Raw genomic sequence first — 20,630 nt, 5'->3', positions numbered from 1 at the left:
GGCAACACACTCCAGTATTCTGGCCTAGGAAATCCTATGGACAGAGGAGCCTAGCAGGCTACAGTCCATGGGGTCACAGTCAGATGTGACTTAGCGTCTGAGCATGCACGCACATAGGATAAGAACATCTCACAATTCCTGAGTTCCAAGAAGCCCTAGGACCCAGAAAGTTTCTTCTAGAACATCGAAAATTTCTCAGTCAGTGGTGAGGCAGAGTCTAACTCCCCAGGGAGGTAGCCTCGCTGCTGTTAAAAAAGTTACTTATTAATAAAAACAAAATGCAAGCAGGTGCTCACTTTGGCAGCACATATAGTAAGATTGGAACGATACAGAGAAGACTAGCCTGGTCCCTGAAAGGATGACATGCAAATTCCTGAAGTGTTTCATATATATTTTTTTTAAAAAAGCAGCCAGCCTGCATGCTGTAGTTCTCTGGTTCAGTTTTTTTTTTTTAAGTGCATTAAAATATTATTTAACTTGCTGAATTTTTGGTGCCCTCTTAAATTTCACACCCAAGGCAAGTCTCAGCTTTGAGATACCTACTGCTTTCTGTACATCATCTCCTCCTCCTTGATTCCAGGGCATCTAGTTTCTTTGGAAAATTACCCCTCTGTCTCTGTTCTCACTTACCTGGTTTGGATGGGATTGACCCCACCCCTAATCCAGGATTGGGCTGTGATTGACTGAAACCAGTCAATATATCCCTTTCTCATAGGCTGGTTGGTTCAAAGGGAAGGCAATTATGCTTGTCCAGGGACTTCCCTGGTTAAGTTTGATCCCTGATTGGGGAACTAAGATGCTGCATGCCACAGGGCCAAAAATATATACATATATATTTTTTTAATATTAAAAAAAGACTTACCCAAGAGGAGTGACCTTGGAAATTAAGCTGGGAATGCAGAGCCACAGATACCTTCCCCTCCTTAGGTTTACGGTATAAGGACTTCTGGTCAGAGATTGCTGGGAAAGGAGCTTCCCTGGTGGCTCAGATGATAAAAAATCTGCCTGCAATGCGGGAGACCTGAGTTTGATCCCTGGGTTGGGAAGATCCTGTGGAGAAGGAAATGGCTACCCCACTCCAGTAGGAACCTGATGGATTACAGTCCATGGGGTCAAAAAGAGTCAAACACGACTGAGTAATTAACACTGAAAGTAACCATGAAGCTCTGGGCCACTCTTTGGGTCCTTCTAAAAGGATGAATCCAGGGATAAATACAGGTTCTATGAGGTCTGCAGCTTATATAGTTTTGGTGATCTCTTTAAGAAAATGAACAATAATTACAAATGCATAAGTACCTATGTGAATATTTAATTTGAATGAGAAAAAAGACAAATTACAAGCTAGAGAGATTTGAAAAATACCACAAACATAACAAAATCCTGATAAACAGCATGACATTATTATGAATGAATATTTGACACACCTTGAAAGTACCTTTGTCAAGTTTTAGGCTGCATAATATTTGATCACCCCTTCATATTACATTAATTTAATAATAACATTTTTATAGAGAGGAAAAATAGGTACTCTTCCCTTTAGTATGAATTGTTTAAATATTTTACTATTGATGGCTTAGAAAACTTTGTTTCAGCATTATAATTCATCAATGGTAGTGTCGTGGAAAGTTTCTAGGATTGCTGTCAAATATGGAAAGCTTAAGCTTCACTAGCTTCATGGTAGACCTACCTCTTTTTTAAAATTTTATTTATTTGGCTGCTCTGGGTCTTAGTTGTAGCACTCAGGATATTTGCTACAGCACGCAAACTCTTAGTTGCAGCATGTGGGATCTAGTTCAATTCCCTGACTGAAGATCAAACCCAGGCCTCCTGCTTTGGGAGCACAGACTGTTAGCTGCTGGAGCAAGAGGGAGGTCCCTAGACCTCTTTTCCCCAACACAAACTACTTATTAGATGATGTCTTCCTGCCTCTTAAGATCTCTATAAGACTTAGCTCAAATTTCTATTCCAGGCTTTGTTAAAAAGTAAAGTGCCGTTCCCAAGACTTCTACAATTTCTGAGTAGGGTCTTATATACTCATGGTAGTGATTTTAGGGTAGTCCAACATCTATTCTCCCTGTTTCTAGTAACAGTATTTTTGGTATTTCTCTTCTTCCCTCTGTATTAGTCTACATGGTGAAATGGGTTGTTGTTGTGTTGTCACTAAGTCATGTCCAACTCTTCTGAGATCCCATAGACTGTAGCCTGCCAGGCCCCTCTGTCCATGGGATTTTCCAGGTTTGGAGTACTTGTCCTATATATAAAGCCTTCTGGCCACCACCTTTGGTTCTAGAATGGGCATAAGGCTCAGTCAGAATTTATTATATTTAGTGAGTCTTTTGTTGAAACTATTGGGAAAGAGATGTTTGCTGCAGATGATCAGTCCTGGGTGTTCATTGGAAGGACTGATGCTGATGCTGAAACTCCAATACTTTGGCCACCTCATGTGAAGAGTTGACTCACTGGAAAAGACCCTGATGCTGGGAGGGATTGGGGGCAGGAGAAGGGGACGACAGAGAATGAGATGGCTGGATGGCATCACCGACTCGATGGGCATGAGTTTGAGTAAACTCCGGGAGTTGGTGAGGGACAGGGAGGCCTGGCATGCTGTGATTCATGGGGTCACAAAGAGTTGGACATGACTGAGTGACTGAACTGAACTGAAGAAAGTTTTAGGTTAAAGTATTAAAAGTGTCCAAATAACTGCAGTACTGTGTGAACTAGTTTGGAGAAATGAAGAAAGCTGGGCTAAATTTAGCCTTTTTTGCTCCTTTGTAATATTTGGGAAAATATTACAATCTAACATGGTCCTTTGTTAGACTGATGGATATCATGGTTACTACCAAAAGGAAGAAGACACCAAAAAGGGAACTGAGGAGAATGAGCAAAAGACTGAATTTGATTCTCTTAAGTAGAGGAAGACATCGAGATTCTTAAAAGTTAAGAATAAATAATGAGCCCAGCCAAGGGCAAGACAAACTAATCTCTTTATGGCCAAAAAGTTTCATAAACCTTAACCCAGTGACCTATTTATTTTGAGTAACATTTAGTGTATAGAGTGTTTGAGTTGGGAGAACCCTTCTTAAAAGGCAGGGCTTAGAAATAATAGGATTTCAAATATTAGAATAAAAAATAAAGTTCATACTCAGTGGGAGCTTGGCTTGTTATTTTTTATTAATCTTGTTTCTCAAAGCTCCAATGACACCAGGAATCCCCATATATAGATAGATAGATAGAAAGAACTTTTGACAGAATTAGTCATTCACCCATTTGATCTCCCATGCAACTTGACTCATTCCGATCATGAGAGCCCTTTTTTTAGTCTATGTCAATGTGTTTATGGATCTCTCTCTTCTGCTAGACTTCAAGCTCCTTCAAAAGCTCTTGCTTATATTGCATTTTCCCCAACAATGCCTGGCCAGATTTGAAGTCTCAGTTCTTTCCCTGGCTGACTAAATATCCTTGGACAAATTATTTTAACCTTTATGAAAGGTCTCAGCACATGCTTCATGCAGAATATATGCTCTTCCCTCTGAGTGAATGAGGCTGAGGGAAAAAAATGATGATTCCCAGGAAACCATTAAGAATATGTGTGATAAGAATCCATGACTTTTGCACGCTTCGCCCAAGCATCTTACTTGCAAATCTTTCTTCAGCTAAGAGAAAGCCATTGATGGAACTCATTTCCCAAATCCAGGTTTTTCATGTTTGATAGGGGAACTGTAACCCATAGTGACTCCTTGCCATGGTGGATAGGATGCTATACCAAAGGAACCATGTGGCTGGGCTTTATGCACAGCTGATTAAATATTTGAGCAACTCATTTTATAATGTGACTTCACTAAGTGCATACTTATCACACCAGATCTATTGGCAGTTAGAGGGCTCAGAATCTCCTTGAATGCAAAGGCACATCCTTCACTGCTTAAAATAGAAAAATCACTAACCCTCTCCTGATGGATACAAATAGAGATGTTGGGACATATGCCATTTTTTAATGACTCAACCTGAGACAAGGCCCTGTCAATGGGACTTCTCCGAGGTTGCCCAAACGTTACATGACAAGCAGCTGTAAAGCATGATTTAGAACTTGTATTCTGGTGGTAAAACAGAGTGAGTGTGTAGCTAAGGTTGGGATTTACATTCATGTTAAGCTCCTGGAGAGCAATAACTGCCTTTTGAGTTGTCCATAGCTGCTTCACTTCCTCTGACGTCAATGAATTAGGCAGACTTCCTTCTAAACACATTAAAAAAATAAAAGAATCTAATGAGTTAGAATTTTCCATTCACTTGAAGCATACTGAGTCATGGCCAGAATTTTTTTTTTTTTTAGTAAATGGAATAGAATCCTGTAGAATAGAAAACCTCAGCATCTTTCACAGTAGTAAGAGTAGGAGTGTTTTATGTATGTCTTAGTTTCATGTATGAAATGTATTTTTATGTAAATGTGTTACTTATGGTGGGTCATAAGAAAAAAATGGAAAGCTACTGGATTTGAGAATACAGGATCTTTGTTTTCCAACCAAGGATCAAACCTAGACCCCTTGCAGTGGAAGCATGGAGTCTTCACCACTGGACCATCAGGGAAGTCCCAGGACTCTTGTTTTTAAGATGACTTTATCATCACCATGGATGACTTTACTATCTTTATTTGTTTTCATCTATTACTACAAGTCTTTCAATGAAAATTAAATACTGTCACAGTCATTTTGGTAATAACATCCACTATTTGTTGGATACCCACTACATTCCTGACATTGTGGAAGTTGCTTCCCATAACTCATTTGCAAGCTAAGTTTTAATATTCCTCTTTCAGCACTTAAGAATCTAAGGTTTAAAGCTGATCATTGGGGCCTTCTCTGGTGGTCCAGTGGCTAAGACTCTGCACTCCCAGTACAGGAGCCCAGGTTTGATCCCTGGTCAGGGTCCTAGATCCCCTATGCCATAGCTATGATTTCTCATGCTAGAAACAAAGATGGGAGATCTAGCATGCTGCAGCTAAGACCAGGTACAGCCAACCAAATAGGTGATTTTCAAAAATTTAAAAAAATAAATCTGTTCATTTGGTGTGCCTACCATCATACCAACTGCAAATATCTCACTTTAAGAGTCACCTTCTTTTCCTTGTGCACAGCATTTTAATGAAAAAATGATAAAAGGATAAAGTGCTCTAAAAATCTGTTAATTTGGGTTTAGAAGAGATTTGAACTCTTTGGACATGGTTGTTGGAGAATTTGCCTTGCACACACAAAGATCTGGGATAATACTGGGCAAGATAGAGGCAAAAGAATGGATAGCCAACTGCCCACGCTTCCTTGAAACTGACTCAAATGATCTAAGGAAGATAAAAATAGAAGACACCCGGCATCAACTCTGAAGCCAGAGAAAGTATCCTCTACATGACCAGCTTGGAGGAACTGCTGTCACATGTAATCACCCAGGACTGAATCACAGCTCTGTTTACTGAGGAAGTAGTACTAAGTCATGGAAAATCCTAGTAGCCTCCCCAGTCCCCGGCTCAGATAGCCTTAATTTGGAGGGTTGATAAACTGCCATCTCTACCTCTAATCCGGAAAAGGCAATGGCAGCCCACTCCAGTACTCTTGCCTGGAAAATCCCATGGATGGAGGAGCCTGGTAGGCTGCAGTCCATGCGGTCTCGAAGAGTCGGACAGGACTGAGCGACTTCACTTTCACGCATTGGAGAAGGAAATGGCAACCCACTCCCGTGTTCTTGCCCGGAGAATCCCAGGGACGGGGAGCCTGGTGGGCTGCCGTCTATGGGGTCGCACAGAGTCGGACAGGACTGAAGTGATTTAGCAGCAGCAGCAGCAGCTTCTAATGTCCTCTCCTCCTCCTCCTCCCAGATCTTCATTCAGTGCTTGCCAACACGAGCAAAGAGATCTCAGGGTGGGTTTGCCTCTCCTGGGCTTTCTTGCTCTTAAAACACTTCCTTCTATTGGCTCCCTGCTTTCCCAACTCCTGGGCAATGTATTCCTTGCCTTAAAGATCCATGATTTTAAGTACTCAGGGTCATTTCTGTTTTCCAGGTTAGACCCTGACGGAGTCACCATTCTCTGAATCCCAGTTATATTCAGCTGGAATGCCTTGCCACGTGTCTGTGTACATATGTGTTCAGTTGCTCAGTCATATCTAACTCTTTGAAACCCCATGGACTGCAGTCCACCAACTCCTCTGTCCACTGAATTTTCCTGACAAGAATACTGGAGTGGGTTGCCACTTCCTCCTACTCTGGGGATCTTGCTGACCCCGAGATCGAACCTGAGTCTCCTGCATCTACTGCATTGGCAGGAAGCTTCTTCACTAGTGAGTCGGCTACATGTTTACCCGAAGATAAGTATGGCCAAGTGAGTGGGTAAATAATAAAGTGTCTAAGAAATTACCTACATGCAGGTGAGATTGAGAATGTGGGCTCTGGATCGCAGGTGTCCTGGCTGTAAAGCAGTATCATGACTGCTCTCCAGGTCTGAACCTTTGATGGTTGACCCCCATCACCTCCTGGAGCACAGAACTAGCGGACCTTGCTAAGCAGGGGAAGGAAGGAAGGAAGGAAGTGCTCCCCTACCACCTCCACTGCCATATACTTAATTCCTGTCTAATGACTGTACAGCAAATAAAGGCCTTGCCTGGTTGTAAAAAGGACAAAGATCCAAGATACTCAGGGGTTTCCAGCTAAAGTATATTCTTCACCTGGCCTTGGCAGTTTGTATCTTTAGATTTTATGGCAAATAAAATGGATCCTGAGATAAAACTCATAAATAATAAAAACTTACCTATACTTATAACTATATTTTTATTTTTTTTGACGGCACCATGTGGCATGTGGGATCTTGATTTCCAGACCAGGAATTGAGCCTGCACTCCCTGTGTTGGAAGCACAGAGTCTTAACTACTGGACGACCCCAGGTAAGTCCATAACTTTATAAAAGTAATATGATACCACAACTATGTGTGCATGCTAAGTCATTTCAGTCGTGTCTGACTCTTTGTGACCCTATGGACTGTAGCCCACTAGGCTCCTCTGACCATGGGATTCTCCAAGCAAGAATACTGGAATGGGTTGCCATTTCCTCCTCCAGGGGATCTTCCCAACCCAGGGATCAAATCCTCATCTCTTATGTCTCCTGCATTGGCAGGTGGGTTCTTTACCTTTAGCACCACCTGGGAAGCCCACCACAACTATAATGGAGAAATAAAAGAAATGTAACAATGATAAAATTTATTTCATCATTTAAATGGTAAGGAAACACTTCACTAAAAGACAGTGAATTGATCAGATGGTTGTATGTATGCCTAATAAATGAGTCAGGCTTTAATAGAATAAAAACAGATAAGATATCATCCAAAATACAAGATACAAGGGAGAATAAAAGAGCAATAGTATCTGGGGAAGTCACTGCAGGAGGAGCTAGTATGAGGATACATATTAGCAGACCAGAGTCATTTATCTGTGATAAGAGAAACTGGGAAGTAACCTTAGTTGAAGTAGGGATAACATGCCAAGATAAACTACATACTAACATAGTGCAGAAAAAGAGGAAGTATGACATCATCTCCCTAGCAGGCTCAGACTTATTTATCAATATAGTATCAGTCGTTGGTTTTGTTATGAGATTAACTGAGAAGGAACTGGATTTTATGGAAAATGTCCTATTTTTAAATTCTGCCACATGTTGAGTTTTTTTTAATTCCATCTCTAGTACATGAGAACAGCTTTGGAGACCGTAAACTTCAGTAGGTGATGAAGGGTAAAAGACAGACTTGAAGAAGAACTGTCATTCAGGAGTAGACATTGAAGGTTATTAGTAGAGTAAGATGGAGAAGAACCCAGGCAATACTAAATGTTTAATTGCAATACTAGGTTTCTTATCACTTCTAAAAAATTATAAATAAGTGATAGCAAAATGGTGAATATTAAGAAAAAGTTTTAAGGAAATTCATGATGTTTATATATAAACATATGTTACCATATAGCCATATTTTAATACAGAGTAGGAAATGGCAACCCACTCCGGTAATCTTGCCTGGGAAATCCCATGGACAGAGGAGCCTGGCAGACTACAGTCCATGGAGACAGGACTGAGCGACTGAGCATGTTTTAATAACATTTGGATCTAAATCTGTTTAAGAATCTGCTGAAGGGAGTCTCAAATGTGTTTAGCTACATTTTTACATGAGATAGTTATAAATACAGACTAACACAGGTGTGTGCAGTACCAAATCAGCAAGTAGAGTGATTCTCCACAATGATAAACAACTTTTGATATATTTCTGAACAAAACAAATTACTGATTTCCATAGTATTTATGCTCATGAAAAAAGAAATCAGTTTCTGTTGAGACAAATCCAAGCTGACTTCAAGTTACATGTAAAGATAGAGGCAGGTTCTGTGAATGCTTAGTTATTCAGTCATGTCTGACTTTTGCGACTCCATGGACCAGGCTCCTTTGTCCATGGGATTTTTCAGGCAGGAATACTGGAATGGGTAGCCATTTCCTCCTCCCAGGTTGGGAGATCCTGGGATCTTCCCAACCTAGGAATCGAACCCACATCTCCTGTGTCTCCTGCATTGCAGGCGACACCTGAGCCACCTAGGAAACCCCAGGCTCATATAATGATAAAGAGGTTTTTCCATTATGGGATACCTGTTGGAACATTTAATAGTCATGCCAGACTTGGAAAAATTCTTCCTTATCTGAAACTATCAAATTGCAGGCCACTTAGGATTCCCAGTATATCCACCACAGGTGGACAGTGTTCCTATGTCACTGTGCTGGCCAAAATCCCTTCTTCAAATTACCAAAATACCTCCTGAGATATGCTATCATCCCATTAAGAACCACTGCTTAAGTCATGAAATGAGCTTATCTGACTCTTCCCCAGCTGTTCTAGCCTCCCCTCCCCACTCCGATGCGGGGGTGACCACAGGGGCTGAGCTGAGGCCCGTTGTCCAGTGAACAGCTGAAGTGGCTTTCCTGGGACAGGACCCAGCTGCTGTGTGGTACTGCGCACAGGGCGAACAGCGCGTAGTCCACCAACTGGAATGTGAGCCAGGGAGAGGGAGAGGGAGAGGTTTCTATCACGTACCCCACCAGAGGATACGTCTTGACTCCTAAACTTTTACCATGAACATAACAACAGCTTATTCAGCAGGATTCCTCTTGCTGCTCCTCCCACTTCCAGTGATCGAAAGATTCAAGATCTCTGGAGGGTTGAATGCTGATTCATCAGTTCCTCTGTCCAGGTCCTTGCTAGCCCACGTGATGGTGATGGTGATGCCATCCCATAAAGTACTAAAAGACACCCTCAAGACACTTCAGTAGAAAAATGCCATAATATGCTGATTTTGTTGTAATAAATCCACAGATCTGTACAGTCTACAGCGTGAATGTCCCCCTCCCCAACCCTCAGTACTCAGCCGGCTCAAACCTTTGGGCAGCCCTGGATTTTTCAGTCTGTATGAATCAGGCCATGGCTCCCTCCTGGTCACTGCTGATTGTAATCATTCTGACTCTGAATTAACTCAGCAAACGCCTATTAATCTCCTACTACATGTAAGGCTCTGTGCTCAGCCCTGAGAGGGAAACATAAAAGGGATTATTAAGATAGGGCCTCTTGAGGAACTCATAATTTAAGTTTGTGAAAAGAAAGTGTGCTGCGTATTTCCCTGGCTGCTGCTTTTGGATTAGTAACTTGAGGTAGATAACTTGCTGAAGTTTATTGCAGATGGTTTTCCAATAGGAATTCAACTGGTCTCCTACCAATATAATAGTAATTGTATGAGATATGAGGACTGGGAGAAAGAATCAATACCTTAGACATTTTAAAAATTGGGGCGTACATGACTTTCTCCCATATAAACATAATTGCTTTGGAATCTGCATCTTGCTGGAAACTGTAACCTCTTGCCTCGTAAGAGATTCAGTTTTATCTTGAGGCCAGTTGGAAGAGTCACTTTTTAGAGTCTGCTGAGCAGTTTTTTCTAGTGATTTCTGGTGAGCTGCTTTTATTTTTCAGCTGACAATGCACATTGGATGTGACCTTCCCAGGGAAAAACTGCAAGCTAAAAAAATTATATGCCTTTAATTAGTTCTTTGACATAAATACAAAAATCGTGTTTTCCTTTAGGAGCACTTCAATTCTGCTCTCATGATTAAAGTGCACTAATAAAGTCAAAGGACCACTCAGCAAGTTATAAGAGTTCAAGGACTAGAACAGTACTGACTTGTTCACATTCCAGGCTCTAAATGATGTCATTTAAATTGGTGAAAAAGGGGGGGGAATAAATTGGTGAAAAAAATACCATAACTTCAAAAAAAATGTATTGAATCAAGCAATACAAATTTGACAAAAGATACAAGAGATGTATTTCAAATAACTTGCACATCATTATCATTTGCCCAAGATCATCAAAAAGAGAAATTGAAATTTTCTGTAAACGTGCTACCATAGCATTACATACGATGAAATGAGGGCAAGGTTTTTTGAAGCATATTCTTTGCAAGTCTTGTTTTTGACAACTTACATTACTAGCAGAACAGCTTCTCTCTTCCCAAATAAAAACTCTTTAAGGAACTCTGGAGGAAAAGAAAATTTAACAGGTTACCACAACTTAGAATTAAAAGTGCTTCCCAGGTGGCTCAGTGGTAAAGAATCTGCCCGCCAATGCAGAAGATGCAGGTTAGACCCCTGGGCTGGAAAGGTCCCCTGGAGAAGAAAATGGCAACCCACTCCAGTATTCTTGCCTGGGAAATCCCACGGACAGAGGAGTCTGGCAGGCTACAGTCCATGGGGTCGCAAAGAGTTGGCCATGACTTAGCAACTAAACAACAAAAAAGCAGAATAAAAATGAAGTTATAAAATTATCAGTGATATGATTCACATTTTAAAGTTTGTTTTGTATTGACAGAATACCTTCTTTACTTTTTGTTTCTGGTGGTTTCAAATTTCCAAGTTGATAAACATAGTAATTTTTCCTTCAGAAGAAATAATGGTATTTGGTTATTAATAAAGTTATGTTCCCATGTGTAGCAAAGTAAGCCTATTTTTATGTACTAGGGGTGGGTATTGGAGGACAAATATCTGTTGTTTTTGCCTGGCATCCCTGTGCTCTCTGTCCTGGGATAGCACCCCTTCCTTGGAGTAACTGGCCCTCCATCGCTCCATGAGGTTTTGGTCCCACTGTCAACAGTGGGACCCTGGGCCATGGTGATTGGCCCAGGGAGCGTCCTGTGACTAGGCTATGCCAGTCAGAGGCTTCCCTGGGAATGGTATTGCTCTTCTTTCCTTTGAGGTTATTAGGTTAGTTTAATACATGCTGAAGATGTTGGCAGCCATGGCCTCCACTCATGATTTTCTCCACTCCATGGAAGAAACCTGATCACTGTAGGAGAACTGGAGATGGAGTGAGAGACAGAGAGGACCATAGATGGGTTGCTGTGGTTAAGTATCTTTTGATGATCCAAGTTCCCATCCTGCTTGACAATACCCTGTGCACCCTTATTGCCAGCATATAGCAATCATTAGCTCAACCTTGTTCCCAACTGTAAACAGTAATAGTAATAGGAATAACAGTGAATACTTACTGAGCTTGTTTGTTTAAGCTGTGCTAAGCTCTGTAGTCCCAGTGTCTTATTTGGTTCTTACAACCACTCCAGAATTATTATCAGTTCAGTTCAGTCACTCAGTCATGTCCGACTCTTTGCGACCCCATGAATCGCAGCACGCCAGGCCTCCCTGTCCATCACCAACTCCCGGAGTTTACTCAAACTCATGCCCATCGAGTCAGTGATGCCATCCAGCCATCTCATCCTCTGTCCCCTTCTCTTCCTGCCCCCAATCCCTCCAAGCATCAGGGTCTTTTCCAATGAGTCAACTCTTCGCATGAGGTGGTCAAAGTATTGGAGTTTCAGCTTCAGCATCAGTCCTTCCAATGAACACCCAGGACTTATCTCCTTCAAGATGGACTTGTTGGATCTCCTTGCAGTCCAAGGGACTCTCAAGAGTCTTCTCCAACACCACAGTTCAAAAGCATCAATTTTTTGGCACTCAGCTTTCTTCACAGTTCAACTCTCATATCCTTACATGACCACTGGAAAAACCATAGCCTTGACCAGATGGACCTTTGTTGGTAAAGTAATGTCTCTGCTTTTTAATATGCTATCTAGGTTGGTCATAACTTTCCTTCCAAGGAGGAAGCGTCTTTTAATTTCATGGCTGCAGTCACCATCTGCAGTGATTTTGGAGCACCCCCCAAAAAAGTCTGACACTGTTTCCACTGTCTCCCCATCTATTTCCCATGAGGTGATGAGACCAGATGCCATGATCTTAGTTCTCTGAATGTTAAGCTTTAAGCCAACTTTTTCACTCTCCTCTTTCACTTTCATCAAGAGGCTTTTTAGTTCCTCTTCACTTTCTACCATAAGAGTGGTGCCATCTGCATATCTGAGGTTATTGATATTTCTCCCGGCAATCTTGATTCCAGCTTGTGCTTCTTCCAGCCCAGTGTTTCTCATGATGTACTCTGCATATAAGTTAAATAAGCAGGGTGACAATATGCAGCCATGATGTATTCCTTTTCCTATTTGGAACCAGTCTGTTGTTCCATGTCCAGTTCTAACTGTTGCTTCCTGACCTGCATACAGGTTTCTCAAGAGGCAGGTCAGGTGGTCTGGTATTCCCATCTCCTTCAGAATTTTCCACAGTTTATTGTGATCCACACAGTCGAAGGTTTTGGCATAGTCAATAAAGCAGAAATAAATCTTTTTCTGGAACTCTCTTGCTTTTTCGATGATCCAGCGGATATTGGCAATTTGATCTCTGGTTCCTCTGCCTTTTCTAAAACCAGCTTGAACATCTGGAAGTTCTCAGTTCACGTGTTGCTGAAGCCTGGCTTGGAGAATTTTGAGCATTACTTTACTAGTGTGTGAGATGAGCGCAATTTTGTGGTAGTTTGAGCATTCTTTGGCATTGCCTTTCTTGGGGATTGGAATGAAAATGGACCTTTTCCAGTCCTTTGGCCACTGCTGAGTTTTCCAAATTTGCTGGCATATTGAGTGCAGCACTTTCAGAGCATCATCTTTTAGGATTTGAAATAGCTCAACTGGAATTCCATCACATCCACTAGCTTTGTTCATAGTGATGCTTTCTAAAGCCCACTTGACTTCACATTCCAGGATGTCTGCCTCTAGGTGAGTGATCACACCATTGTGATTATCTGGGTCATGAAGATCTTTTTTGTACAGTTCTTCTGTGTATTCTCTTCTTAATATCTTCTGCTTCTGTTAGGTCCATACCATTTCTGTCCTTTATTGAGCCCATCTTTGCATGAAATGTTCCCTTGGTATCTCTAATTTTCTTGAAGAGATCTCAAGTCTTTCCCATTCTGTTGTTTTCTTCTATTTCTTTGCATTGATCACTGAGGAAGGCTTTCTTATCTCTCCTGGCTATTCTTTGGAACTCTGCATTCAAATGGGAATATCTTTCCTTTTCTCCTTTGCTTTTTGCTTCTCTTCTTTTCACAGCTATTTGTAAGGCCTCCTCAGACAACCATTTTGCCTTTTTGCATTTCTTTTCCATGGGGATGGTCTTTATCCCTGTCTCCTGTACAAAGTCATGAACCTCCACCCATAGTTCATCAGGCTCTCTGTCTGTCAGATCTAGTCCCTTAAATCTATTTGTCACTTCCACTGTATAGTCATAAGGGATTTGATTTAGGTCATACCTAAATGGTCTAGTGGTTATCCCTACTCTCTTCAGTTTAAGTCTGAATTTGGCAATAAGGAGTTCATGATCTGAGCCACAGTCAGCTCCAGGTCTTGTTTTTGCTGGCTGTATAGAGCTTCTCCATCTTTGGCTGCAAAGAATATAATCAATCTGATTTCAGTGTTGGCCATCTGGTGATGTCCATGTGTAGACATGTGTTGTTGTGTTGTTGGAAGAGGGTGTTTGCTATGACCAGTGCGTTCTCTTGGCAAAACTCTATTAGCCTTTGCCCTGCTTCATTCCGTACTCCAAGGCCAAATTTGCCTGTTACTCCAGGTGTTTCTTGACTTCCTAATTTTGCATTCCAGTCCCCTATAATGAAAAGGACATCTTTTTTGGGTGTTAGTTCTAAAAGGTCTTGTAGGTCTTCATAGAACTGTTCAACTTCGGCTTCTTCAGCGTTACTGGTTGGAGCATAGGCTTGGATTACTTGATATTGAATGGTTTGCCTTGGAAATGAACAGAGATCATTCTGCCAACTAGCCAACTTGATCACAGGGCCACAGTCTTGTATAATTCAATGAATCTAAGTCATGCCGTGTGGGACCACCCAAGACGGTCAGGTCATGGTGGAGAGGTCTGACAGAATGTGGTCCACTGGAGAAGGAAATGGCAAACCACTTCAGTATTCTTGCCTTGAGAACCCCATGAACAGTATGAGAAGGCAAAATAATAGGATACTGAAAGAGAAACTCCCCCAGGTCGTTAGGTGCCCAATATGCTACTGGAGATCAGTAGAGAAATAACTCCAGAAAGAATGAAGGGATGGAGCCAAAGCAAAAACAACACCCAGTTGTGGATGGGACTGGTTATAGAAGCAAGGTCTGATGCTGTAAAGAGCAATATTGCATAGGAACCTGGAATGTTAGGTCCATGAATCAAGGCAAATTGGAAGTGGTCAAACAGGAGATGGCAAGAGTGAATGTCAACATTCTAGGAATCAGCAAACTAAAATGGACTGGAATGGGTGAGTTTAATGCAGATGACCATTATATCTACTACTGTGGGCAGGAATCCCTTAGAAGAAATGGAGTATCCATCATAGTCAACAAAAGAATTATTATAGCCTAACAGAAATACTGCCTCTAGTTTAAAGTTGAGAAAACAGACACAGAGAAGTTAAGAAATGTGTCCAAGACTACATTTTCTAGAGACAGGTGACATTCCAAGTTAGGAAGTTGCACCCCACAGCCTCAGTGGGGTTTCCAAGATTCCAATATGAGAGATGCAGACACAGCAATTCATGACTCCTCCTTGAAGCCCTCCTGCATCACAGAGGTGTTATTAAACTCCCTATTATCTCAGCTTTATTTACCCTTGTAGCCACTTCTCCAAGTGGTTAACACAAGAAGCAACACAGAGTGTGGTTAAGAGTCTGGGTTCAAATTCTAGCTTGACCTCTTCTAGTGACCTCAACTTTAGTTTCCTCATTTGTAAAATGGGGATAAAAATATAGTACCTCACTCTTGACATTGTTGCATGCATTAACATGGTAATATATGTAAGGCATTTAGAGAAGGATCTGTCTCTTAGTATGTAAGTATTAGTTGTTATCATCCTAATGTTCTCCAAATGTTTTTGATGTCCATGTTGCCTCTCTGTGTAGAGTTTAAGGTCTGTGAACCCTGAATCCCTTGTCCCTCTAGAATCCTCCAAAAAGGCTGACGATACATCACACAGTGTGTGAGGAGGAACACTGAGTAGGAACTTATGGATTAAATGCCTGTGGGTGAAGCCTTCTATTTTTTGACTCAGTGTCCTGTCTCATAAGCATTATTAAAGATGCATAAGGCAAAAAAAAAAAAAAGGTGGGGGCTTCCCTAATAGCTCAGTTGGTAAAGAATCCACCTGCAATGCAGGAGACCCCAGTTAGATTCCTGGGTAGGGAAGATCCCCTGGAGAAGGGATAGGCTACCCACTCCAGTACGCTTGGGCTTCCCTTGTGGCTCAGCTGGTAAAGAATCTGCTTGCAATGTGGGAGACCTGAGTTTTATCCCTGGGTTGGGAAAACCCCCTGGAGAACGGAAAGGCTACCCACTCCATTATTCTGGCCTGGAGAATGCCATGGACTACATAGTCCATGGGATCAAAAAGAGTCGGACACAACTAAATGACTTTCACTTTCAAGGCAAAAATGCTCATTTGGAATTTTGCTTTTCATGCCCTATATTCACATTATCTGTGACAGTGGAAACCTACATTAAATGTTGTTGTGTTAGTCGTTCAGTTGTGTCCAACTCTTTGTGACCCCATGGACTGCAGCTTGCCAGGCTCCTCTGTCCATGGGGTTTCCCAGGCAAGAATGCTGGAGTGGGAAGCCATTTCCTTCTCCAGGGGATCTTCCTGACCCAGGCATCAAACCTGGGTGTCATGCTTTGCAGGCAGATTCTTCACCATTTGAGCCACCAGGGAAGCCTTATGTTTCTGCCCTATAAAATCAGACCTGAAAATCAGGCACACTTTCTGGGAAGTTCCCCAGTTCTGGTCAGCATATGAAAGCCTGACCTTCCCAGCAACCATCCAACAGTTGGTGGCTTGGGGAGGACCAGGGAAGGGAGGGAACTGGAGAGGAAATATGAGCTCTGAAAAAACAGTCATCTCTTTCAAAATATCACCAGCAGAATGAGGCGCGTCACATCCAGCTGACATTTTCATTTTATTGAAGAGATGCAAACAAAGCGTTGGGTAAGGGCTTCAGCATTTATTGAATCAGGGTTAATAGCCCTTGGGGCTTTACTTAGTGAAATCACAAAGATCACCAGGCTTATGTTACTAGAGTCATCTTGGAGATGAACAACTTCATTATTTGTCAGCTGGTGACATCCATTAGTAGGTAATTTATCTCTGCAAATTATGTGCATGAGCTTAAAGCGCCAATTTCAAATTTGAAAGAAAGGACAAAGAATTGGAGGTGGATTCAGAACCTGGATCTTCTGCCTGTACCTGTGTGACAATCCAGTTCCTCTATGTAAAAGAGATATAATGGGTGGGTTGTGGTGAGAATTTGAGATAACATATGGCAAGTACCTAAACCGTGCCTTGAAAACATTTGGTGCTCAAAAAATAACTTTCATGAAAGAGATGATGTCAAAAGGAAATGGACAAAATGGCTGGGTTGAATGTTAACCAGATTTTCATTCAACAGTTACTTCCTAATTAAACAGAGTTGGACCAGGCTATATCCAACTTAAAGATTCAGATGCATGTGTGCATGCTAGCTAAGTTGCTTCAGTCTTTTCCGACTCTGTGCCATGCTCTGGACTATAATCTGCCAGGCTCCTCTGTCCATGGGATTCTCTAGGCAAGAATACAGGAGTGGATTGCCATGCCCTCCTCCAAGGGATCTTCCCAACCCAGGGACTGAAGTCACATCTCTTATCTCTCCTATATTGGCAGGCAAGTTCTTTACCACTACTGCCACCAGATTTACATACTTTAAAAATGGAGTTTACCTCTTTAAAACATACCTAACATTTGAATGGATGTTCAACTGGCCTCATTACTGATAAGTTTCTCTGTTTGTCTTTGTATTTTAACTGGCACCTTGAAATATAGGGCTTTTGAGTATAAGAAAAAGGTTTAAAATAGGAATAAAATGTGTGACAATGCCTTCTTACCACATTCATGGCAGACATTATTGATCAATCACAGTTTTTCTTTTCCTTGTTGCTGAACCCAGATGTGGTTTCTCTATCTTTTTCAACACATTGCTCCAAATAGACTTTTCTAATTGATCATATTTGATATTTGAAATAAATTCTATTTGTCATCCTTGCTTAAATTGGGATAATTGTAGAAATAATAGAAGCCTATAGGATAAATAATTTAGCTGAGTGGATCCTATGTGCCCCTCAAATAAAATCACAAGCAACTGTCTATCTGGTTCAACTCAAGTGAACAAAACCAAAAATCCATCCTTCTTTATGACTCTGATTTTGCTGCTTATAGTATAGTGGGGGGGAGGGGATTGTTTTTAACCATTTGATTAATTTATTTACTTGGCTGCACCAGATCTTAGTTGCGACATGCAAACTCTTAGTTGTGGCAAGTGGGATCTAGTTCCCTGATCAGTGATTGAACTCAAGACCCTGAATTGGGAGTACAGAGTCTTAGCCACTGGACTAACAGGGAAGTCCTGTAAAGTAGTTTTTATGTGGAACTACTGGTATGGATTTGAATCAATACACGTTTCCTTTGAGACCTTGCTGTGTGTAATACCTGGAGTTATCGCCAATATGACAACGCAAAAAGCACAGAAGCAGTCTGTAGAGGGATCTGGGGGTTGTGGTGCCAAGGGCATGCTGTTCCCTTTCTGTCATCAGAGGAGCAGGAAGGATGGATGGAACCTGCACCCGAGAGCCCACCGCATGCTGGAGGCCCTCACTGGAGCTCTTGCCTACAGCAAGGCACACGAGGTTATTCTCCAAGCCAGAACTAATGGTGTGGAGGCTTGCGATAGACTCTGATGCTGACTTAGAAGCCAAATTATTTCTCATTATCCAAAATTTAAATGTTTAGCTTGGAGGAAAATTTAGGTCCAGTGGTTCATACCATCCCCTAGGTAGCTCCTTTAACATTAGTGATTAGTGCTCTGGCTTTACTGGAGATGGGGACCAGAGCCAGTAGGGAAACCAGCAGGTCAGAACGGCCATGGATTTGCAAAGCGTACTCTTGAAGCCTGAGGGATTCCAGGAGGATGCTGGAAGCAGTTATGGGAGTGAATAGGAGACTGAGAGGTAGGGCTTGAAACTGTGTCCAGATCCTTGACACATTTCTAGTGCTTCTGCCCTGAATTTATGTCTGTGCTTTCATCCTCACTGCCATCTAGTTTATTTTCAATGCAGCAGCTACAATGAGTCTGTTAAAATAGAAGTCACATTAGGCAACTCCTTGACTCAAAACCCTACAGTGGTTTCCCCATTTTACTCAACATAAAGGCCAGATTCCTGGCCCAGACTCTTCAAGGCCTTGCACAGTCTAGCCCCCCTTTACCTCTCCAATCTCTTCTCCTCTTCCTCTCCTCCTCACTCACTGCCTTCCTGCCACCCTGGTATTTTTGCTGTTGCTCCATTGTGCAGGTGTGCTATCATGCAGAGCCTTTGCTCAGGCTATTCTCTCCTGGGTGCTCTTCTCCCAGAAACCTACTTGGTGGTTCTTCATTTCCTTCTCAAAAATTTGTTCAAACCTCACTTTCTCTATGAGAACATCTCTGACTTCCTTCTCTATTGCAATTTTCCCCCACATCAGCTGGGCACTCTGGATTCTCCTTCCTCTAGTTTACTTTTCTCTTTCCTGTTTTATTTATCACCATTTATACCATTGTTTCACCACGATTTACCAACATACTACATATATTTACTATATGTTCATTTACTCTGTTTATTGTTTATCTGCCCTCTCGCTAAGAAGGAAGTTTCATAAGGGCAGGGATATTTATCTGTTTTGCTCACTGATGTTTTCCAGGCAGTTAAAACACTGCCCGACACATAATAGGATTTCAAAAAAATATTTGCTGAATTAGTGTATGAATAAATGAATGGATTTTTGGGTCCCTCACCTCTTCATCAACCAGAGCAACTTCATCTTTAAAATGAGCATTGATGTTAGATCTCTCTGTAAGATTTCATTTGCAGAGTCTCTTCATAAAATTTCATTTGAAAAAGTCCATTTAGAAACCACCACCCTGGTCCAAGGCTCCCTTTACATATATTAGGGAGACAGCACCCAGGGGAGTCACTGGTCTGGTTACAGCAGAACCGGAAGAGGAACCATCTCTCTGATTTATAATCTTACCCTTCTTCAGTCTTTCACTCTCATCACGCCCGCCTAATGCCTTCCCTACTTCTTCCTTATCTCTTTACACCTGCTTTTAAAGAAGAAGCATTTCACAATTATTTCAATCAATAGTTCCGCTGCTGAGAAATAGTAGCAGGAGTTACTCTCTGAAAATCCTCCTCCTCTGCTGCTTTTTTAAGCTCTGGTTACCATAAGTGACAGGTTTATAAGTATGTGATAAGCTGGGTTTTCTGTTTCCAGCTCAACCACCTCAGGTGTGAGTAGGCTTATTGATGCTGTTATTATCAGCAATTAGCTTACATAAATATCTATATTCTTCTGGCTATGCCAAGTTCCTAGAAATTTCGCAAGCATTTCTTACATATGCAAAGGTTAATGAAGTGATAAACATCACCATCTGTTCTGTATTTTCCTTCCCAGGATTTTTTTTTTTGGGTTTTTTTCCTTCCCTTCTTTTTTATGGTATCTTATGAGGAAAACAGTTGGTTAATCAGTCAGCCGGAGTTATAAACCCTTCCTGGGCTTTATCCTGTTTCCAACTTTAAATAAAAAGAAAAAAAATCTACAAAAGGATTGCTAATGCTTATCTCAGTGAGATTTTGATGTTCTGGAGTGAACAATTTGACCAGAAGGACCATATTATGCTGCTGATGACAGAGCATTGTAAGGGTACCCCTCCTTCTATGATGGGTGGTCATGGCGGTTGCAGGGGCTCTTCCCTCAGTCTGAGATGCCTCGCGCCCAGGCCTACCACGGTTGGCCTACCTCGGTCTCCGTATCATCACCGTCACCTGAGACAGGGCTTCCCTGTCGCCAGTCTATCACATCACTCTTGCGTCATTTCACGTTACATCCCATACCTTGTTTAGCTATTTTTAAAAACTCATTTACTATCTGTCTCCAATCCCCTGGATCCAGGACCCCTCTTTCTTGTTCCTTTCTGTACTCCAGTGCCTGGAAGAAGGTTTGGCATGAGTCGCATACTTCCATATAACCATGTTTTAGAAGCTTGTACCTCATTTAGAGTTGTTCATCTCTGGGTCACCTAAACAT

At 41.7% G+C, this 20,630-nt stretch overlaps 1 non-coding gene across 1 annotated transcript; it reads left to right on the top strand.

Annotated features, from left to right (window-relative positions):
* The first annotated feature begins 288 nt into the window (after positions 1-288).
* Positions 289-393, top strand: LOC122705994. Its single transcript, XR_006344260.1, has one exon. It is a non-coding gene; the product is annotated as a U6 spliceosomal RNA (small nuclear RNA).
* Positions 394-20,630: the final 20,237 nt, after the last annotated feature.

The sequence above is a fragment of the Cervus elaphus genome, chromosome 12 (genome assembly GCF_910594005.1).
Source record: "Cervus elaphus chromosome 12, mCerEla1.1, whole genome shotgun sequence".
Taxonomy (NCBI): domain Eukaryota; kingdom Metazoa; phylum Chordata; class Mammalia; order Artiodactyla; family Cervidae; genus Cervus; species Cervus elaphus.
Note: the sequence above shows the minus strand (reverse complement) of the source record. Positions and strands in the feature narration are given on the sequence as shown.